This window comes from Acomys minous (assembly GCF_964271855.1).
Source record: "Acomys minous genome assembly, chromosome: 9".
Taxonomy (NCBI): domain Eukaryota; kingdom Metazoa; phylum Chordata; class Mammalia; order Rodentia; family Muridae; genus Acomys; species Acomys minous.
In genome coordinates this window covers 118,769,471-118,793,843 of record NC_140490.1, presented here as the reverse complement: position 1 = coordinate 118,793,843, position 24,373 = coordinate 118,769,471, and the positions used below count along the sequence as shown (strand labels likewise).

Genomic DNA, 24,373 nt, shown 5'->3' with positions numbered 1-24,373 from the left:
TGAAAAAAAAAATTCAGCATGGAAAAAATATTCCATCTGTACCAAACATGTGTGGAGGCTTTTCCTGTCATCATCCCCGTAACAATAGAGCACAACGGCTAATTACACGGCCTTCCCTTTGCATTGCGCGTTACAGGCAAATGAGGAGTATAAAGTTTTGCAGGTGGATACAGCTTACTCATAAGCATTATGCTGTTTTGTATCAGAAACACGAGCATTCAGTAATAACTACATGTAAAGCAGTGGCAGTGTTCGACAGGAAACGATTGGCAGATAGCTACCACTGAGAAATACCTAGGGTTACTATTTCATGTGCACAATTATACAACATTAAGAGTATTTTTCATTTGACAATCCTTATTATACCTGGCACTCAAAACACAATTTTTTTTAAGCAGGAAAGAAATTTTTATATTCTTATTGGACAGATAGTTTGTAGTGGAAGTGGTTTCTAATCATCTCTAATTTTGCTTATCGAGAACTTAAAATTTTGTGGGCTTTTTCTGAGTGTGTAGATCAAATATGTAAACACATTGGAAGAGCTTGGCTATTGGCACCTAAGGGTATTTGTTGATAGTTGATAAACCATTTTGTGGGCTCAGCATGAAAAAGTGCCCATAGTTCCCACCTGCGGACCCAAGCTCCGTTCCTGAAACCCAGACAAAGGCAAGACGGGAGGAGTTCTAGAATTCTGACCTCCATGCACATGATATGACATGGCCATGGTCACATATATACATATACCATTTACAGACACACAATAATTAATAATAATAATAAACAAAATTTCTTTAAAAAATTTAAGTGATTTCAGAGTAGGTAAAAGCATCGGTTATGTACTGGATGTGGGATTTGATTCTGAGGCGTAGGGTTGCAGGAACGTCTATCTACACATGGACAACTGGCTTGTCCCCTCTCTGTTCCCTCCAGTTGTCTCCACTAGACTCTGCACACAGCTCTGGCGCTGCCCTCTGGTGTCATTCTCTTTACTCTCTGATGGGACCTTTGGTTCTGGCCTGTAGGAATTGGCAATGTCAAGTTCAGTGCTCTTTCTGTGCATGTTTCTGTGGCCCAGTAGCAAACTATTCCAGGGGATACATATGGCTGAAGTGAAGATTTGAGAAATGAATAAAAGCATATTGAAGAAAAATGGGTCAGGCAGTGCTGTGTTTCAGAACCAGGATGGTTCTGGAACCAAGAATAAACCAAGACTTTTCTTGTGGAACATAACACTTTTAAACTAGGCCCATTTCTTAGAGTAATTCAGGGGATGCAGAGTTGGCAGTGTGCCTCACGTTGTCAACTTGTGAATCTGAGAAACATATTGGATTATTATTGTCTGTCTTTACAGAAGCATATGCCTCACTAGGTGTGGATAGTCCAGGAAGGTACAAAAACATGTCTGGGCTCTTGTTAGCAACATTAGGGCCTTATAGAATGCAATTCCCCTATTTTCATGTTGATCCAATATATCCCTCTACTTGCACTGCTTTTCTCTCTCTTTCTAGTTCTTTTTAGGAGTATTGATTATATCTTGCACATAAATTGATATATATATATATATATATATATATATATATATATATATATATATATACATACATACATATAAAATATGGGTATATGTGCTATGTATATCTCCATCTTTGCTTCTCATTCTGTGATAATTTATCTCATCTATCTATAAGACTAAAGACAGGACATCATTTCACTGGAATCAAAAGTCCTTAGTCTAAGAGGACCTCATTAACTACATGAGTGTCCAGAGTTCAAAGCTTGACTCTATTCTTTCCTAGTACTTTGATCTATGTTTTTGTGAGACTTAAACATTTTTTTTGTGTAAAATTGGGCAAAAGGATAGATAATACCTAATTAATAGAGTCATTGTTCTTATTAAATAAGACACTATATTTGGTAGATGTTACTTATACCCTGCATAGAATTATATAAATGTTAATTAATTTAATTTAAACATATATTGGTGATATTTTCCCCCTCTGGCTTCTTGCCCAGGCAGCTCTTCCAGGCCCCAGAGATCCATGTTGGCTGTCTCTATAAGACATCGGTGCAGATGAAGCATGTGGTGGCGGCTCAGTTCTCCACTTCCATCTGGATGTTTTTGGCATGGCACAGACATTGTTGCAGCTTGCTGCAGTGACAGTGTATGCTAGTATTTAAAAATCCGTGCACTGTATTGTGTGCAGTTGACTCTTGTCATACAGGATCTTACCCTCTAGGAACTTACCTTCCAAGGCCTCTTGAGCTACCTACTAATTACTGGAGGTACTGTTGGGAGACTGCAGTTGAGTCTCCAGGAATGCCATTGTTTTCCTCTTAGTTGGGTCAGTGTCCTTATACATCCTGGCAGGGGATATTTTGGAAAAATCCACATGCCAAATGCTGTTGTTTCAGAAATTAAAAACAAAACAAAACACAAAGTATAGAACATTCTGCCATCATATACAGTCAGTCGGCCGGTCCTCATTATTCAGAGTCCATATTTGTGAGTTTATCTGTTTGCTGAAATGTCTCTGTTACACCGCACTCAGGACTTTTATGGGTTCTTTATAGATTACATAGTGCACGGACAGAAGAACTCAGGCAGGTGAAATATAATCTCCTAGCAAGCGAGAACAGCCTATAACCCCGCATTCACACCGAGTGAGCATTCCTTTCATGGTGTGTTTACGGCCATGTTGTTCACGTTTTTATGGCTCTTGGGTTGAAAGTTTCACTGTGTATACAATGTCTACCAAGTATAGTGATAAAATTTTGTCTGGGGTTACTATGTGAAGAAAGCTGAGACATGGCACGCAGTCCTGGTATGTGTGCTAGAGGAGTTGGCTCGGGTGCAAACTGGAATCCTGTGGCTGTAGGTTCAGCGTTAGTGAACTTGCAATGTATGTCGACAAGGAATAATTACCCAGAAGTACACAGAATCACTGAAATGATAAACTCACATCAATCTTTCTCCCCTTAAGTTGCTTTTTTCATAAAAAATGACCTAGACTTCTGACAGAGGACAACCTCTTCCTCCACCAAATGGCACAGCATATCAGGTCTCATCAGGATAGCCTGCTTCCCCTTCCTCTGTGTGCCACCAGGCCTCCTCAACAAGGGGAAGTCAGGGGCACCAGAGTTCATGTCAGAGGCAGTCGCCACTCTCCTTGCAACCATGGAGAATGAGCTGTTCATGGGCTACAACTGAACACGGGGTCTAGGTTCTCTGCATGCATTGTCCTTGGTTGGTGGAACAGTTTGTGCAGGGCCCCGAGTCCACATCTGTTGGCCTTGATGATCTCCTTGTGAGGTTTCTGAACCCTCTGGGTCCTGCCCATCCCCCCATTCTTCCATACCAATCTCACGGAGAGTCCAACAGGGAGTCCCAGAATCTTTCCTGATCCCCCACTGGCTGGAGTCTCTCGGAGGACATCTATGTTGGGCTAATATCCACTTATAAGTGAGTGGGTCTTTCTGGGTCTGGGTTAACTCACTCAGGATGATCATTTCTAGTTCCATCCATTTGCCTGCAAATTTCAAGATTTCCTTGTTTTTAATAGCTGAGCAGTATTCCATAGTGTAAATGTACCACAGTTTCTTTATGCATTCTTTGGTTGAGGGACATCTAGGTTGTTTCCAGATTCTGCCTATTACAAATAAGGCTACTATGAACAAAGTTGAGCAAATGTCCTTGTTGTGTGGTGGAGCATCTTTCGGGTACATGCCCAGGAGTGGTGTGCCTGCGTCTTGAGTTAGACTTATTCCCAGTTTCCTAAGAAAGCACCAGATTGATTTCCAACATGGTTGTGCAAGTTTACTCTTCTCCTGGGAGGCTTTGCATTAAGACTCTAGATGAACAAACCTGGGGAAACCTACTGAATTTTACTACATTATTATGTAATTATTATTTCTAGATACAGTCTTTCATAAGACACCTTACAGAAGAGGGAAGTTCTTTTGTCTAGGTATCATAGACCTGGAATTTACTGGTAGCTTTACCATTTACAGTGGAACACTGTCGCACAGTGACAAACTATTGAGGCCTTAGTTTCCTTGTATGGAGATTGAGAAGCTCCAAGTCCTGTGTCCAAAGTGCACCGTGGCTTCATCTACCTTAAATTCTATGAGACAGACAAGGGTAATAGATCATATTGTTTTCAGGGTCTCTTAGATTCCCCTGACTAACAAGTTGAGAGAATATTTCTTATGTGTGATACTGAGGTTTTTGATCATTCATGGCTCTTAGAGAGAGCATATCACCCTTAGGTAGTGGAATTTAAGAGATTATAGATTGGACCAATGACAGAACGTAACACACGGAAGCAGGACAACTTGGGGCATGTTACCAGAACATACTTAGTTTCAATGGTACACAGAGAGGTTGGCGAAAGATAGGGCTGAAGAAGTAAGAGGATTCTGGGTATGTAGGGCCAAGAAATGCAGGCTGAAATGCTTTCTATGTTTTTCTCAGTATGGCAATCACTGCAGTTTCTAATCACATGATTAAGATGTTTTTAAAGACCGGTTCTGATGAGAGATAAAATTAACTGAAATAATGATGTTGAAGTTAGGGTACAGTGAGCATTCTTTCTGCCTCTTCAACATTTGTTTTATCTATTCTATTGTCAAGATTTTGATTTGTGAATGTACCAACATGTCACTCTTATTTCATATGCTCCAATGTATTATTAGTAAGGATTCCTGTAGAAACCAGTAGCCACTCAGGGATCTTCTGGCAGCAATGTGGAGGTCTAATTTAAAGCTTATAAAATCATAGGGAAGATAAGGTAGTGGGTGTCAGGGAAACTGTCTGCATTAGGGAGGACATCAGCAAGTGCTACAAGGCCAGCATGTTAAGCTATGGTCTTATCTTCTTATAGCCACAAAGTGGAGTGGTTTGAAGTAGGATGCATGGCAGCATCCATCGAATGTAACACTGACTCCTGTCAAAGTGTGCCTTCCTTCCATAAATTGCCTCAGAAGCAGCAACGGCTCCAGCCTTTCCCCTGGCTGCAAAATCTCAGACTGGTTCCCCCTTTGGTAGGATGTAATTGGAAACCTGCAAAAAGTATAGTATCCAGGTTTGTAACCCTTCCACTTGGGGGGCTCATGAGAGAGGGAAAACAGTGTTACTTTGCTAACAGATAATATAATACCTGGACCAGGAATATCCCTGCTGTACTGGTAACTTGCTCATATATGAGCTAAAATAAAACTATTAAGGGATGAATGTGAGTCCTAGTTCCATCCAGTCCCATAACTGTATGTCTCAGAGTGTTAAGGATATCATCAAGCAGGCTTTCTCTAGTTTTAGACACAGGAGTCATCTTATTAACATAAAGATAGGAGATGCCTGACAAGAATGTCCACACACAGAGGAAAAGGGAACTAAGTCAAGACATCAAATTCTATGGTAATTGGGCTCTTGAATTCAATCAGACCTAGAGCAAATTTCATTCCTAGATTTGTCACTTTTCCAATTAATATGTTGTCTAATAGCATAAGGCATTTAGGTGTAGGTTTTTGTCCCTCACAACTGAAGGCTAGTTAGACAATCATGAGAGTTGACCAATGCCAGTCCTTCAAATGGTTATTTGGGGAAACAATAATTAACTCATGGTTGCCAGTCCTACAGCTACTGTTAACCACATGTATGTATTTAAAAACAAACTAGAACCAGACTGAGGGAAAATGATACTGTATTTCAGCCTAGATGAGCAAAGCTTAACCAGTCTTGGAATGTGTCAGAAAATGAGATACAATCTGGAGGTCTGATGGGATACTGTGGGTTCCATACTGTAAACAGTAAGTGGGTACTACTCTGCTGTTACAGGGGACCTAGCACATGGCAGTGTGTGAGTCAGCTCTGCATCACAGATATATGAGGTAAGTTGACTTGGAGGGGAAAGGTTTATTTGGCTCCTCAGCTCATTCGCTTGGAGCCTACAGGGGCACAGTACATCATGCTGAGAGCCTAGAGAAGCAAAGAGAGACAGGAAGTGGTTGAGTTCCAACACTCCTGTAAGCACATAGCTTCACTCATTTAACCTCGCTCCGTTGGTCCCCACACTCTAAGGTTCCACCAGCTCATGGTAATATCAACGCTGGATATCCAGCACACAGTATGTGGGCCCCTGGGGGACACTGAAGAGGTAAGTCATAGTGGCTGCATACTACATATGAAACTGGAAGCACAGTGGAACACAGATGCAAATACAAAGATCTGGTTGGGAAATGTGTCAGAACTGGAACTGACAGAATCCTTCCCAAATTGTATTGCTATTTTCCTTCATTATGCCTTTTTGTCATAGGCATCAGAGCCTTTAGAAAATGGAAGGAAAGCTCGGCCACCTCAGTGTCAGAAGGATGGTGTAGAAATATGGCATTATTATCACTTTTACCTGCTCAACTGTGAAGTACAGAAAGGACTTCTTTCTTATTCTTTCTAGCTCCCTGAAAGGCTAGGTATCTTTTGTTATGCATGTATATGTAAGAATTTACATACTATTTTACACACTGATATCTACTGTTGAAATTGGCATCAGTGGTTTTTACTGGTTGGCTATTGACATGTATGGTCATGTACCCTCTGGCAGACAATAGTTACAGGAGGTCTTAACTCTAGTATAAAAGCAAAGCTTGGGAAAGCTTCACCTATAGATGACTTAACTGGGTAGGGAAGGTTGTTTCTCACTGGAAAATGCTTCTCTTAATCAAAATGTTGAACAAATATATTCATAGCTATAACTCAGTAATGTCATTCTGTGGAATAGATTGAATTGAAAGGGAAATTTTAATTAAGGAGCTAGTATTACACTAATTAGCCCTTCCTTTCCTGTCTTCTTTCATGACACAGATTCCTTGTCAGAGCTGCAAATGCCTCCACAGCCCACCTTCTATAGTATGCCAAACAGGAAACCGAACATGAATGAGACTTGTTAGAACAACAGCTGAGTCTCTGACCAGATATGATGCAGAAGAGGTATCTTCCTTTCTTTATACATTTGAGCTCGCCCCAACTGTCTCACATGGCTTATTAGTGGCTTAGTCCTCAGAGCAGTGCAGTTCCATCCTTTTTATCTTTGCAGTTTGTCCCCGAGGGTTTGTTTTTTCTCTGGTCATATTAGTAAGAAATCCGTTTCTGTCTCCTGTGACTTTGCTTGACTCTGAATTATCCAAGAATCATAGGCTAATCATCTGTGGAGGTGATATGAACATTCAAACACTAGGCCAGGAAAAACTGCAGATGTTCTTAGTTCCAGACAGATCTTCGTTCTAGACTGCTAAAATGTCATGCTTCTTTGACTGGTACTCCTTGGCTATCCTTGAGGGCTTCCAGGATTGAGGCTTCCATTTTATTTCTCATGCTTGGTCAATATTTCTTGGCCTCAATATCATGTGAAAGTTTGGCAAATCCTCCACTGGTGAACTGGAGGGATTATCTTGATTCTAGGCTCCCTGTCTGGAGTCTTATCCTATGTATGGGATCTCTCCCCATCCTGTGCATGTGTGTGTGTGTGTGTGTGTGTGTGTGTGTGTGTGTGTGTGTGTGTGTGTGTAAAGTCTTTAGTTTCTTTTCCTGCTATCAGACCTCAGGTAGAACATTTTAACACATGAGAAAAATACAGTACCACTGAACATGAAAACAGACATGGCCAGAATCTTAGTCTTTCCAAAAGAATCTTTGGTTGTAGGTGTTTTTATGTTTCTTTGATCTGCCTACTAAAGAACAGGATGATTAGTCTCAGACATACCACAGCATCTCTTCCTTGACCTCCAGTATTCTGGGTGCTTTTATTCTCCATATTTATTTTATAGGGCCTAATAAGCTCTTTGGATAAAAAGATTCTGGAAAGTTTTTGTTTTCATAAAGGCAGTCTGTTCCCCGCCCCCCTGCCCCCCCGCAAATGTTAGTGTTCTCTCACAGGTATCATTTCTAAAGTGGTAGATACAGGTTGTTCAAACCAAAACTTATTCTGAATAAGATAATCTTGAATATGAAGAGAGTTGTTATTTGGTGCTATTTTACAGTGGGTCAGTGGGTCAGTGGGTCAGTGGGTCAGTGGGTCAGCCTGTTAGAAGCAGAGCAAAATGACTGGAGAACCTGAGCATGGGCACCTGTGTCTTTTCCTGGAAGCCCCAATGAAAGATGGAGTCCAAGATCGATGCAAATGCAGGAGGCTTTTATTGATCCATCATGACTGGGTCTACCTGCCTTCGAGAAGGAGGAGACCCTGAGCAGCAAAAGCCGTGAGTTTTTATACCCTTTACAGATGCAAACTTCAGCAACAGCAATTAGTACAAACTTGATTGGCTAACAGGTGACCTTTAAGCTGATTGGCTGGGTGACCAGGGCTAAGACTACAGCAGAGAATTTTTCCTTTGTTCTGGTCACTGTGACCTGTACCTCTGATTGGTTGGCCCTAGGTGCAAGCTCCAAGGAACAGTTGCTAGCTGTGTGTTTGTGGCTCTCCCTGGAAACTCAGCAGAGGTGGGGGTTGGGGTGTGGGGGGTATGGGGGTATGGGGGTGTGGGTGTGGGGGGTTGGGGGGCAAAGGAGGGTCAGGTGTTCACACAAAATGGTGTTGATTTGGTCTTACACCTTCAACATTCACACTTGAAAAACACGTGTGTTGAGACAAAGAGGACTATCTTCCTCAACAACTTCCCTGTGTGTGACAGGTCCAAACTTCCAAGAATTCCAATCCCCCAAAATGTTAAGGAACTGAAAGTCTAACAGAAGAAATTTTGTTAACTGAGAATCCCAAGGATGAGTTTACTGATGAGAGAGATCATGAGTTGGACCTGGCAACCATTTCGGCCATTAATTTTGAGCAACTTCTTCCTTTAGCTTCTACCTCTGCCTCACCACAAAGGACAGGAATAAATAATGTGAATCAAATATGTTCAGTAAATGAGTCACTCGTTTAAAATAATACACCTATCTAACCTCGTGTTTAAAATAGTATGCCTATCAAACCTCAGATGTGGGTTTTTTTTTTCTGTTAGATTTTTTTGTTTGTTTGTTTTTGTTTTCAAGGAAAGGTTTCTCTGTGTAGCTAGATGTCCTGGACTCACTTTGTAGACCAGGGTGGCCTCAAACTTAAAGAGAATTTAAAGAGAACTTAAAGAGATCCTCCTGCCTCTGTCCCCAGAAGTGCTGGGATTAAAGATATGTGACACCAAGCCCAGCTTATGTTAGATTTTTAAAATCTTATTTATTTATATATTTATTTATTTATTTACATCCCAATTGTAGCCCCTTTCCTCCTCTCCTCCCAGTCCCACCCTCTCTCCCTCTTCTCCTTATCCCCCCTCTCCTACCCCTCAGAAAAGACGAGGTTCCTTCATCCCCCGCCCCCCCAACACCTACTGATCCTCATATTAAGTGGCATCAGGCATTCTCTACCATGGTGGCCTAGCAAGGCAGTTCCGCCAGGGGGAAGTGATCAAAAAGCATACAAAAAAGCCCTTATCAGAGATAGTGCCCCTGTCCCCTTACTCGGGGACCCACATGAAGACCAAGCTGCCCATTGGGTATATATGGGTAGGGGGCCTACGCCCAGTCCATACATGGTCCTTGATTGGTGTTTCAGTCTCAACAAGACCCCCTCCCTCAGCCCAGGTTTGTTGGCCCTGTTGGTCTTTTTGTGGAGTGCCTGTTGCCTTGGGCTTCTTCTATCCTTCCTCCCACTTTTCCACACGGCTTTCTGTAGCTCAGTCAATGTTCTGTAGCTCAGTCAATGTTTGGCTGTGAGTCTCAGCATCTGTTTCTGTCAGTTGCTGGGTGGGGCCTCTCAGAGGATGGATGTTAGACTTGTTGAGAGCAGGGCATGGCTAGACTTGAACCTTTGTGTTTCTCATTTTCTGCTCCAGCCCAGAGTTGTGCTTCAAGCAATGCTGAAACTGCCTGAGCTCCTTTGTAAAAACAAACAAACAAATAAACAAACTTGTAAATTCTTTGGTTTCTCTGGTAATCTAAGGCCTTAGACACATAAATACGAAGTTCAAAGCAAAGAACCATGTTTGAGACTAGTATTTGGACATCAATGGCATATATACATTTGTTTATAACTATGGGAGAGGATGGATGATCTAGGAAGGAAATTCATGAAGTCCAGAGTGCCTCCCACAGAGGGTTAAGCAGGGGACAGGGTGTACAGAAGCCAGACAGGAGAAATCCATGTGAAACACAAAGCCAGTAGAGTTATTGTGGAAGCCAAGACCAGGAAAACCTGAAACTGAAGGGCTAAGTAAGTTTCACACGTATGCTTAAACTATGAATAAATGGAGAAAACAACCTGTTCAGCTTTCATGAACGTCGTGTATACATGACTTTCATGAGCACATGCAGTAGCATGGTATGGATAAAAAGGGTAATAAAGTCACAAGATTATTCATCTGTTAAAAGTTTTACATATGTAGAATGCACTATAACATTTACTTGTATTTGTGGCTGGGTTTTCAATGAATAAAATGAAATGTTCAAATACTATACATTCTTATGAGAGTTAGACTCAAGTAGCAAGTGTGTGACCGATGACATGCCTATCCTGGAGAGACTGTTGGCCTTATCCGTCTAGAGCCTACAGTTTAATAACCATGAAGTGACAGAAGAAACCTCCTTAGCACAAGGCAGAGAGCTATAACCAAGGTGTGTGTGGTAGACTCAGATGAAAGCTAGGGGGGAAAATATGTGTTTTATTTTCAGGAGACTAAGAAATGAGAAGACAAGTTGAATGAAAAGGAAAGAAGGAAGAAAGTTAGGAAGTTAATCTGGCATACTGAGACTTTGTTTATAATGATTCATACTATTAATACTAAGCTATGGCAATAATTTAAAACCACATGATTGATTTCATGAGAAGTTGGAGTCCATAATTTTACTGTTGACATTATTTATGAACTTGTAGGTCAATATTGTATGACAATATGCAAAGACTAAGGAGAATAAAGATACCTTTTTAAAGCCAAGGTTCATAGCCTCAGAGAAAATTCTGTCCAAGTCAGTTGGCTATGAGGACACACAATTGAGAAAGTATTTAAGAGCACAGAGGGGGGAAAAGAGCAACCAAAGACGTATGTGTTTAGAACACAAGCCTAGTCCTGAGGAGCCTTTCTTGAAGTTATTTAGTCAAGCTTAGTTCCCTAAGTAGCCTAATTGACAGGATGAGCGTACTTCTCCACAAGTCTTGCCTGGAAGATACTCTTAAAATTTATAGTAATTGTAGAGGCCGTTCAGGTAAAGCCTAACAGTGAAAGGTGGAACACAGACTTCAAGCAGAGCCTTATTGCCTGCTTTTCACAGGAGAGAGATTTCTCACTTTCAATTTAGAAGCCAGTTATTAGAAGAACAAAATGGGATTTAATTAAATCTTTTTGGGTTCTTTCTTTCTTTTTTTTTTTTGTTTGCTTTTCAAGACAGTATTTCTCTGTGTAGTCTTGGCTGTCCTGGACTTTTTTGTAGACCAGGCTGGCCTTAAACTCACAGAGCTCTGCCTGCCTCTGCCTCCTGAGTGCTGGGATTATAGGCATGCATCACCATGCCAAGCTCCTTTTTGTTGTTTAACCAAATCTGCTAGATAGTCTAAGAAACAAAACTGTGCTTTTTTACTTAGGGGGGAGAAAAATACATCAATAAATTAGCACAGTCTATGTCATGGGTTGCAATGCCAGCTGGAGATGGGTGTGGCCATAGCCTGCTGTGAGCGTGAGTAGTTGTAGGCATCTGGGTGTTCCTTGTATGTGAACATTTGCACCCCTACTGGCTTTGTTAACTGCATGTAGTTCTCTGTATCCACTGATGATATAACACAGAAACAAGTTGGAAACTCAGGGTATGTTCATATTTTTCTTATTATATCAACTGTCTTGGAACAAATTTACATTTCCAAAATAAGTGCTATAGCAAAATTGACTGTGTAAGAAATATAGGCATGCATATTCTTTGGGCATTGAGGTCTGGGAAAAATTTCCTAAGTAGATGGAAAAAATTAAACCAAAAGTATGGACAAATGTGACTGTACTTAATAAAATGGTATTGGAAACAAAGTAAGAACCTAACCAAGTTTCTTGTTTGTAGAGGATTAGTGTATTTGCATTAACAGAGAATTTATCCACATGAATATGAGAAAGGCAAACAATTGAAAAGAAAAATGAGTAAATTAACAAGTGTAAGAGGAGCAATCCTATCCTAACAATTAGGAAGCTCACAAGTTAGTCAACTTTGAAGCACCAGGTTGACTAAATTTGTATTTGGTTGCACAAATGTTTGTGAAGATAGAAAAAATATGGAATTTGGTAAATGATGGTCAAAGCAAGAATTGGAGATCTAGTAAGACTGAAGATATTCAGAGTTTGGGGCTCAAAAGTTTTACTTCCTAGTGAGCACCTGGATAATGTATGGCAAATGTCACCATGGAAATGGGATTCAAAGAGCAAAACCATAGTATTTACAATGCCAAAATGTAGATTAAATGTTTCATATTAGGAGAATGAGTTTTCCCCCTATTGAAATAATAAGAATATAACAATTAAAATTTGTGACATGTTCCTTTAAATATCAGCATGAGTAAATCACAAAGACAGCATAATGCTAAGTGCCAAAAATATGTACATTTTATATAAAGCATGAAGAGACAGACCACTAGAACATATATTTTTAACATATATTTCGAAATAGTCGTTCACTTTTTGTAAGAGGAATGTGGAGTGGGTTAGATACTCCTTTAAAGCCTTTCAAATCTGACTTTTTAAAAAAGACAGTTTTTTAATGAAATACCGAAATTGATACTGGGTGCTTAATCTCAAAGGTAAAGGGATCTCTGAGTATGTGTCATACATTTTTTTGTATGCTTGAAATTTGTTTCAAAATAAGCCACTCAAAACATGTTTATTTCAAACATATTATGAGTGCTCTATTCTTTTCTAGGCGCTTTTCCTAAATGGAAAACCAAACTAAAGAGAGCGACTGAAACAAACGTAGAGAACGCCATGTGGTCATATAGCTAGGTACATCTCACTGGCAGCGTGTTCTGACTCAGGGTCTGCGGGAGCATCCTCTAGGCAGCAGTTCTCAACCTGTGGGTCAGGACTCCGTAGGGAGGGTCACACATCGGAAGTTTACAGTAAGATTCACAACAGTAGCAAAGCTACACGTATGGTTAGGGGGTTATGATGGCATGAGGAAGTAAACAAAAGGGCTGCAGCATTAAGAAGGCTGAGAACCACCTCTGTAGGGTTGAGCAGACCACATGAAATTATGTAAGCCCGAGTCCAGCTGCTTACATGTAGGGGAAGGAAGAAGCCTTTCCCACTTAACTCATCTGTGCAGGTTTCCATCCTTCAGGAAAGGGGTCACTGGAGCACTGTGGGTGTGAGGTGGACTGGACCTTAGGCCCATGAATGGCAGATGGTTAAGTATAGTTGCTTTAGAAAACACATCTGATTTGGGAGACAGAAAGGCCCCGGGATGCAGGATAACAGAAGGTTTATTTTGAAGCCAGTAAGCTATAAATTTTATAACATAAAGACAACTCTGCCTGGAAATTCTGAGAGTTGGCCCTTCCTGGTGGAAGCAGGGGCAGATGAGATAAACTCTGAGCATCTTAACCCTCTCACAGCTGGACATGAGGAGCCTAGTAAGCGCCACGTCCCTGACGAGGGATGCTGTGGTGCCAAGGGGTTAACAGGCACTTTGTGTGAAGTTTTAATATTCCACAAATGAAATGTGCATGTGAAATGGGAAAAAAAGAGGAAAAGATTATATTTGTCAGCTGGGCTGCCATATGCTGTTCTGGCCGGAGTGCAGCAAAAAATGGTGACAGTTCTTTCCTGAATGAGAGTCTCTGTCAACTCCTGATTTTATGCCTTTTCTTTGGGCAACCAAGAGGCTCCTCCATGACCAGGGAGTCTAAGATCTCCATTACTGTGGGCCACTCTGCGCCCACTTGTGAAAAGCAGGCTGTTGGCACTGTTTAGTTTGGGTCTTGGAGATAGAAAAGGCACAAGAGTCACAGAGCTCACTGCGTATGTTTTTCTCTTATTCTGTAGATAGAATTGGCCTTGAGGCTAAAAGCAGTCCTCTCAAACAATGAACAGCTAGCTGAGTGACAGAGAGGAGGGTAGATTTACTACTGACTGGCCAGTTGTCACCAATGTCACCATCAGCTTCACAGAACTAACTGAATCAGTCAGGTTTCTCCTGAGCTATGCTGTGGTGGTATGCTCCTTTAATCCCAGCAGAGGTGGGCCGATCTCTGTGAGTTCAAGACTGGCCTGAATCCTGTCTCCAGAAATAAAAGGTTTTCTTATACAAATTTGGTAGGCTGCGACGACCGACTGTGTTTTAAAGAAATAAATGTCCAAATCTATGTATCATAAAAAAAATGAATAAGATGATACCGTCTTGGGATGTGAGAATGTAGCTGTTTTAAAATTACATTTTTCTGTCTTTGCATTTGAGAATCCTGCACTAAACAAATTACTTTTCTTTAAATAAAGTTTCATGACTTCTCTTTATAGACTGAAGAAGTGAGATGATCCAGACATATTGGAAATGTAAAAGTTCAGAAAACAAAAACTTGCTATAATCTAAAGATACTATTACAATAGTTTTCTTATGTCAGTTAGTATATAAACATAACATAGCATGTTTGACAACATATTAGCTTGCTGTAAATATAATTCTTAACAGCTTCATATATCCCACTGATAGGATGTTTCAGTCTTTGTTAAGTATCCCCCTATTATTGGTATTTTCTTTTTTTCTCAGCGTATTTCCTATTCGTTGACAAGGAAGTCAACGAATTGATTCTGTGGTATTTCTTTGCAGAAGAAAGAAAGAAATGTCAGTGGAGGTCACAGGTAGAGTCAACATCAACAGTTAGAGTCCTACAGAAGCAGTGCTGAGCTGGGTTTTCTGACAATGTAGCTGTTTAATATACACTGATTATCTGATCTGAAACACTCTCTGGGGTACTGTTTACTTAGACCTACCTGACAGCCTGGGTTGGGCTCAAGTACTAGAAGGGCAGAGAGTAAAACCACTGGGATTTACAGTCAGTCGCCATGCTGTGTGCTATGAGGTAAAATTTATAGATGATCTACTATCAGTGGAAACACATTCTGACAAGTGCTGGTTGAGAGTTCTAGGTGTAAACAGAAAAATAAAGCTAGAATACAGTCTTTCATTTCTTTGAATTCCATAAATCTGCCCAAAATAAGAAAATAAAATGGTAAGTAAATAGAGAAAAATCAGAACCAAGTAGCGTTTCAAAGGTGGAGGACTGTTAGACATCACGGCACAACCTATAATCCTATCACTTGGGAGCCTGAGGGAGGAGATTAGGAATTTAAGACCAACCTAGTTTCCATTGTCTATATAGTGAGTCTTTGTCTCGAAAAAAATGTAAGGTCTATTGATGTGTGATTGTTTTCTGTAATTGAAACATTCCCTCTAGGAAGTAGGAAGGAAGCTCCTGAGACTTAGGAGGTGAACAACTCCTAAGTCTCAGCAGAGTCCTAAAGCTGACAAGACCCACAAGGCCCCCTCTCAGGTTACAAGAGCGGTCAATGGCTGCTGAGGGAGGAGACTCTTCTGACTTTTTGAGCAGCCTGGGCATCATGCAGAGAGCTCTAGAGTGACTGCTGCTGTGAGTCAGTACCCAGTCAGGAGTAGGCTTGGCTTGAAATGTTTCTGTTAGTAACTGCTTGGCTATATGCCTGTAAGTAACCCCAGCAAACTCATTGTTTCTCCAAGTTGAGCTTTGGCGAAATCATTTATTTTGGTTTGTCGTTGATACCCTATGAGGTAAGTAGACACATTTCTTCAGGAAATGTGTCACTACAGTTGGATTTGCAATTCCAACTGTGCTTGCCTAGTATATGCAGAGAGAGAGAGAGAGAGAGAGAGAGACAGAGACAGAGACAGAGACAGAGACAGAGACAGAGACAGAGACAGAGACAGAGACAGAGACAGAGACAGGGAGAGAAGGTAAAAGACAAACCAAGAGGAAGAAGACTGTGGCGTCATGTAATGCCTAAGCATTTATTTGCTCTATCTATGCACAAACAAATTTCTGCAAGTCTGAAGGAAGAAAAAGGTAAGGTTTTGTCTCTCTTTTTCACATTCAACTATTAGGGAGGCATTGAGATTGAGTAATAAGAGGACCTATATGACTGGAGAGCGTGAAGATGGGCCAGAGTTGGATGGTGGTGAAACCCTGGGCTCTAAATTGAATGAATAAGGAACCTGAGAAGTTCTATGTGTAAGTGACATCTCATTGTCAATGGAGGAGACTAAGGCACATAGCATTATTCACTAGAAAGTGAGGAAGGCAAGATTTACCCCAGACATGTTCTTTGAGCTTGACTAGTATTCTTAAAAGTTAAGTTTTTTCAATCAGGATGTAAAGTGAATAAATAAATACATTATTGGAAAGAAAGTTAAGTTTTTCATTTGGCCATCTTCTATTTTATCTACGCAGAGTCAAAAATCACTAAATAGTAACAATAGCTCTTCCCATGGAATTTTCCCCCTGTACTTCAAGAATTAAAACCACACAGCAGCAACAACAACAGCAACAACAGTATTTCACTAATTTCTTAAAACAATAAACTGAATATTATAACTACATAACAATATATGATTGTAGTAAGCCTTTTTCTTTATTCTTCACACATTCAATAATTTACCTACTTATTCATCATTTAGAGACATAATATTTAATGTTGCTTTCTGCTGCACATAACTTCTGATAACTTGTAATGATTCTTGATCAGCTTTGGACGTTTAAAGACATTTCAGAACACCACGCAGATAGTATTTTGGTTTTTAGATATTCTTCACATTTGAAACTTGTGAATCTAATCTCCCACACACATCATGTTCCAGTAAAATGAGTTTTTAAGGATGACTTGTTGGTCTCTGATTCCCACTGGAATGTAAGCTTCAGGAAGGCAAGGGTTTTATATGCCCTAGATCTAGGACAGAGGTAGTCCATAGATACTTGTTGAATGAATGCGTAGATAAAAGCATGAACAGGAGCGATGTAACTCATTAATAACAAGGAAAGTAGATGGGAAAGATGGATAGAATTGTGAAATCCTTGATATTAGCTTAATTGCTACCCAATTATGATGGTTAACATGATGATTTTCCACATTTAAGTATTGAACTACACTGATAGTTTTTAAACACATGTAATAAACATTTAATATGTTTCAAGTATTTGAAAGCCAGGTATCCTATCTAAACACAGATGCAAGATAAGACCAGACGCTCCCGTCTATGACAGAAAGGTCCTGTCTGTCTGCAGGCGTGTGACAGTAGATTTCTTTCAGAAATTCCAGGCTGGAGCTGGTGGGTGTATTTGACAGAGTGCTTGCCTAGAATGAATGAGGTGCAGTTCTCCAGCATAGAAGAAGATGAAACAAAACAAAACAGAAAACAATCCCTGAGGACTGAACAATCCCTGAGGACTGGCTTGGTCTATTTTGGTAATATGAAGGTCATCAGTAGAACTTTCATGTGTCCTTTCTGCCTCGGAGAGCCCCAGTTTATTTCTATTAACTTGCCCTAATTACTAATTGTATTATGTTTTCTCTCAAAATGTCCTTGTTTAGATGATAAATTATAGGGGCGCTCTATTAATCAGGCCTTAGAAAATCAAAAGCTCTTTTCCCAGAGACTTACATGTTTCCATAAGTATTATTTTGGTAGAAGATGAAAAATTTGTGACTAAAATTGAAATTACAAAATGGACTAGCACTGTTACACACACACAGAGGGGCAGAGAGAGAGAGAGAGAGAGAGAGAGAGAGAGAGAGAGAGAGAGAGAGAGAGAGAGAGAGAGAGAGAGAGAGAGAACTTTTGTGATAGTTTTTCATTGGCTTCATTAGGAATGCTTCCATTGTAAACATTGCATTTATTTTGTTTTCTCAATACTTTACAGAGAATTTTGTACTCAATTAGCATTAGTTGAATGGAATTACATAAAATGGAACCAAATTGTAAAATTGTTTCATGACAGATAATCTGTATGCTTGCATTTTAATCCATAAGGTGGGAAAAAACAATGGGCTCCTATAAATTTTCAAAGTAATTACACTAACTGACGTGGCTTCTTTATAGCCACTTTACTACTTCCTTAAGGCCCCAGTTGTCTACCATTGTAAAACATTTGTACCCTGAATTCGATTAAAGAAATCCTCAAACACAAAAAACACTGTTCACTCTAGAAAATTTCTACCAGGGCCTTTGATTTTTGGTTACTCTGGATAGAACAGAAACATATCTTTGTTGGCCAGAGTTTTCACCAGAAGGACAACAGGGAATTACCAATTGAATAATTGGCCATAGCTTATAATTTTCATTAGTGAAAAATCCAATGAATAATTTTTTGGCCCTATTGAGATTTCAAGAGCTTGAAATAAGAACCAGAGAGAGGACCAGTCTTGGAGGATCTGTGTGTTTTGTATTTGAGTGTCGAGATTCTTGGCCAACTGGCAGGGTACTCAACTCTTCTCACAAGTTATAGGGTGGAAATTATTTCTCTCCTCACCCATCTGCTCTTGGAGCCATAGCTCATATTCAGTAGCACAACTTACTGTGGGGGAAAAAGAAGATCAATGGAATTTTAAAAGTGGAAAAAAAATGAAAGACCCACATCAGCATAATAGCCAATATGATGATAATGAGGATCAGCCACTGTGTGCATTCATATAAAGGCCTACTTTTATGTTATTATCACCAGGTCTAGTCAAGTCACAGAAGTTCTTGTATTACCTCTGGAAAGAGAGGAGATGGCACCTTAATGATATGAAACTGTTTCTCAATGAGAGAAAGCCAATAGTCCTTTACTAAGTACTTGAGCTGAGACAAAGGAGTTGAGAGTCTGGATATAAAAAGGATTCACAATGAGCAAGTACAAATAGTCAAAGAAGGGAAGATTGTGTGGAGAGATGGGGAAGGGTATGCTTCTTTCTCTGTTTTGTTTTCTTTTATTAGCTTTGAGCATCAAAAGAAGTTAACATTATCTCCCCACCTTGGATACATTTCTTTAAAAGGAGAAGCCTCTGCAGTTAGCCGTCTGCTATTGTGTTATTGGTTAGTAAAACTTAAAGTACAGCTGAACTTACAGCTCAGCATGTAAACACTAAGTCCTCAGATTCGCACCATTGCGTTTTCAAAGAGTCTTATTCTAAAATGGAAGGACATATCCCACAGTAAGGCAAATTTAAAAAAAAAGAAAAGAAAACAGAAAGAAGGCCAATACAAGGTAATTTTAAACAGTTAATCACCTTAAGAATTACATGTTGCCTTAGTTACTTTACATCATTGTTAAAAAGATATACATGTGATGAAAAACTCTTACAGGAGAGAATTGTGTTCTGGCTCACAATTTGAAGGACATGCAGTCTGTTATGATGGGGAAGGCATAAGAGCGAGAGCGAGAGAGGGAGAGAGAGAGAAGGAGGGAGGGAAGGAGAGAGAGAGAGAGAGAGAGAGAGAGAGAGAGAGAGAGAGAGAGAGAGAGAGAGAGAGAGAGAGAGAGAGAGCTGGGAGCACTGGGCTAAACCCACAAAGCCCCACCCCAGGGCTGTGTTTCCTCCAGCAAGTTTCCAGCTTCTAAAAGTTCCACAACCCTCCCAAACAGTGTCATCAGCTGAGATCCAAGTGACCCTGTAGGGAACACTTCACATTTAAATCATAATCTATTATAATACCTCTTCCTCTGAAATGACTTCCTTGATTTTCATGTCTTTGAGATTGGCCCAACTGAAGCAACAGAAAATGAAGAAATGACAGGCACACGTAGAGAAACATTAGGCTTGGGTGAGCCATGCGCTCTGGTGGAGACATGCTAGCAGCTCAGAAGCTCAGCATGTTTATTATATACTGTTGCATGAGGAGACGGGCTTATCATATGCACCTAAACAAGGAGATAGGCTAGCTAATCTCAGGAAAGGCATGGCTAGGGCACAGTCTCAGGCTGCAGTCATCTGGGAGAAGAACTGGGAGATGAAAGTTGTGTTTAACAGCTCCCTGTACACAACACCAACATTCATAGGTTGACCAGGGCAGGGTCTTGCCACAGCCATGGGTCTAAGGCATTGGTGTCCTTGACATTGCTGTGCTCATGTCAAGAACATCCATTTACTGAGGACCTCATCCATGCCCAACAGAAGACTAATGTTTTGTGAAACTGATTGCACCTGTTGGTTTGACGAGTGATTTAGCCTTTAAAAGGTATGAGTTTTCACACACACACACACACACACACACACACACACAGAGTTATTCCCATTCAACGTTCTTTCTCTAGTGTGAGCTCTGTTCATATATATAAAATACTGTCTTATCTAGCAGAGAAAGTTACAGATCTCTTTCTAAATCCATAGCCTAGAAGAAGAGGATAGAAACAGCAGGTATACTCTCTTGTTTCAAAGTGCATACCATATTCAATTCTTGGAATTTTCTTATCTATTTTTCTTCTTATATCCCTTGTATCTTCTTATATCTCTGTTAACTGAAATGTTGCAAAACTTGTCTACTTTGAATTTACGAGCCTTTGAGATTCAGTTAAAAAGCCACCTCCTCTGCAGTGTTCCCTGACTCCCAAAATGCATTGCCTCTCTCCTTGTCTTCAGTTGCAGTGGTCTGTAATACTATAGCAGAGTGATCAGGGAAGGTGGGTAAGATTAACTCTAATTGGAAGAGTCAGCAAAGATTTTGGAAAGTTATAAGTAAGCCTTCCCTTGAAGAAAATGTGCTCTACCAAATGAAAAATAATGTTTTTAGAGTTTGTAATTCATTACCTTCTGCCTTTATGAATAGAAAATAATTCCACAGAAATTTCTCAAGTAATGATCTTACACATGCAAATAAGTTGATATTTAGTGGTGAGCGCTTGATTGAATGAGTGTTAAGCTGAGAGGAACATGCTGTTGGGTCCCTTAGTTCCTCACACAGGTGCAGTTCCTCCCATTAGATCCCTCCTAAGTATATGAGACTCCTAGAGCTCTGGAAGACTCAACTAGCTTTAATAATGTTCTATATTTTGTTCCAGCTGTCCAGAGGTTTTCAATACAAAATTTTATTACCAGGGAAAGACAATGCTCCAAACCTCCTGAAAAGTGTTTCCAATGACTTCATGGTATTTAGTCATGGTTGGCTGTACAAAGGGTGGCATCGTCATTGTGGTTGTAAGTACCTTTTAAAGGTGTCCCTGAGAAAAGTAAAGGGTCTGTACAGTTCCATGGGTTTTGTATTTGGGTTTCACCTGCTGAGTCTTAAGTAAGAGCCGGAGGATCAGTAGCTTCATCCCCTTGGATTTCACCATCATGTAAATGCTGGGAGAGAGAGTTTATGTAGCAAGTCTCACTGTAACTGGCAGTCATGCTCGCCCTCACAGGTCATGGCTGATTTACAAGAAACACTTAAGGATGGTCATCTTATGAATCTTAACTTAATAAATTTGTTCCCTTTTACCAAAGACTTATACAGAAATAGATTTTTTTAAAAAAAAAAACATGTTTTGGGCAGGTTTTTGTCTTATTGCCTTTTCTGAGTGCTTGCTGTAATTTTTTATATTTTTATAGTATCTTCCTATTTCTATCTCTGAGAAAACAGTCTCTTTTTTTTTGGAAACATAAAAACGCATGTTGGGAAAGTGAGAAATCTTCCTTAGGTAACCTCAGAACAGAGGAACTTTGTGCATTATGCAGCCAAGGCCATGCCAAAATGCAATTTGGAGGGTGTCCAGCCCTTCATTGGAAAGTAATGGTTTTCACTGAACTGAGTTATGACCAGCTGTTTACAGACAGTCTGTGACATACTGATAGAGCAGAACACCGTATGTTGCTTTCCAAATCAAATGATACAAGAAGTGTGACAGAGTGGAGAAACATCTGTCATTAGCAATTTTCAGCACGCTTCACTAATTCTGGACAAAATACGAGTAATGAACTTACCGCAGGAAACTTCAAATACTACCACTGCCGAAACAAGGATGGAAGCAGCGAGTCCTCCTAATGGTTTTTTATTTAATTTATTTGCAGTCAGAAACGAATGACGTGAGTTAGTTGTTTTTGATTGTATTTGTTTTGTTTGTAAGTACTCATGTCGGTCACAATACTTATTTTATTCAAAGAAAAGGGATGCAACTTTCTTCAAGTTCAGATAGGCAGCACTATTCTTTCTTTAATTGTTGCAGAGTAGGGGTCTGTTTTGTTTTTGTAAGCAGCAGAGTTAAAGAATTTACCGCAGTGCACTATTCGCCAAGTTGTGTCTAAGAGCGATGCCCTAAGCCCAGGCGCTCTTGGTGTTTGTTGGATTTGTGTGCTATTTGCATAATATTACATTTTCCCAGTCTTTCTACTAAGCCGCTTGAATAGAAGAATGTGTCGGGTCTTTCTCAAGCTGTTTTCTTCCTACTATTTCCCTTCTTGCCTGGTTTTTTTTTTCCTGGCTGATAATTTTCATTTTGCGGTCCCACAAATTTTCACAGTTCTGTAACGAGCGCATGGTCTTCATGCAGTATCCACACGGTTCTCTACTGGTCGACGTCACACTGTTTATGAGATGTTGGAGCCAAACCATGTGAGGGCTGCAATCTGTGAGCATTTTTCTTTTGTATCCTTGCAATCAATTGAGCTATTAAGCCATTAACACTCAAGGCCTATTCTGCTCAGTTTATACCCCACTTACCGCCAAAACGGCAAAATTCCTACGCAGATAGACTTGCTTGACTCCAGAAGAAAATACTATGAAGAAAGATAATAATTCTTTACCCAGAGTTTCAGCTAACATTCAGAAAACAGTCATGTGGAATGCAGACATGAGAATTACCCAATCCATTGGTGCTCTACCAATGGGACCCGCTTTGGACTGTGTCCCAGAACAAAAAGACTGAATGCCATTCGGAACTGATGACTGTGAAATGGCTGGAGGAGGTCTTCAAGGAGCTTCTTAATTACAAAATTATTCATGATAAAATGGTACTAACCTCAGATTCCTAGTTTCTTGTTTATTTTAGTGCGATGTCACATGAAAATGGTTTGTAGCTTTTTGATACCTTAGAGAAGCCAGATTGAGCTCCCAGACCATCGTCTTCATCTTTAAACACCTTTAACTCTTCCTCTTCTTCTTCTTGTATTTTTTTTTTCTGGATGAGTAAAATGCTTCTCTTATGGATGTACCTATCTTTTTTTTTAAGCAGTCCATAAATTATTTTATGGTTGAGAAGAAATATTCCAAGAGATGCAAATGCTAAATTCTTCCATTTTTATAGACATCTGCATTGAAAAACAAACAAAGCAAAAATATAGATGCCATTGAAACCCATCATTACGTTTGTGATCTAGATAATAAAGTAAGCAGACCCGAGCAATTCGCTAACACTAACGCTATTCTTTACATAAACAGTAAATGTTTAGATTTTCCTGTTCACTGACTAACAGCACACATATCATAAACACTAAGCTGTTATAGTACGTTTCGTGTGTTGATTCACTTTAACAGTTGTTAGTGTGAAGACAGGAAAAGAAAAGTGGGTGTAATGAGACCATGTGCAGTATGCTGTGAAAACAGAGGCCCTTATTTGGCATAATGGGTTGCACCATAAGGGCCATAAAATTGTGCATGTGTTAGTATCATTTTAATTATTACGGGTGCCACATGTTAAGCAGAATAGCGGAACTACTAAAACAGCTTCAAAATCCTTACTGCTGATCGCTGCATTTAATTACAAATAGGAGCATTTGGAGATAGGTCACCATAAAACCCTTCTGTTGTCAAATGAGCTCAAATCTGATTTTTGTAATTATGTTTTTATACCACAGATCCTGTTGAATAACTATAGGGAATAAAATTTTAATAAGTGCTGATTAAATGTAGGTACATCTTGCTTCTTGAGAATATTTATGAGTGTCCATCACACTTAAATCAAGGTATCATCACTATTTTCCTATGGTCAGAGCTTTGATCATTCACCCTTAATGCAAATAAGCTGAATAAATTTATGTGCCATGAAATATTGTTATTTTTCCATTGGAGCATAAAAACTCTGGACTTCAATTATTCATTGTGTTTGTGATCCCAATGCACTGTATTGTAATTCTCTAGAACTAAGTGTTCTCATTACACACTACATGTCAGACTTCATGGTCTTGTTATTACGTTTTCTCCCATAGGTTTTATGTGAATGGAAAAAAAGGTTTTGTCCCCAACTAGAATAAATGTGATTGGAGATGATAAGTTCACTTTCTAAAATTGCTCTTCTATGGAATTACTTATTTATTTACTCATCTGTTTGTTTATTTATTGGTTACTTGGGCTATAAAATTCATGAATACATTGTGAGAAATCTAG

At 39.7% G+C, this 24,373-nt stretch overlaps 1 long non-coding RNA gene across 6 annotated transcripts in view; it reads left to right on the top strand.

Annotated features, from left to right (window-relative positions):
• The window catches only part of LOC311604938, a 76,108-nt gene that overhangs the window by 9,155 nt on the left and 42,580 nt on the right, over positions 1–24,373 (top strand). For 5 of the 6 annotated variants that reach the window (XR_014781751.1, XR_014781752.1, XR_014781754.1 and 2 more), the window contains 2 exons: positions 5,834–5,886; positions 6,857–6,982. This is a non-coding gene — a long non-coding RNA (uncharacterized lncRNA). The remainder of the gene's footprint in view (positions 1–5,833; positions 5,887–6,856; positions 6,983–24,373) is intronic. The other variant, XR_014781753.1, reaches the window with a different exon arrangement.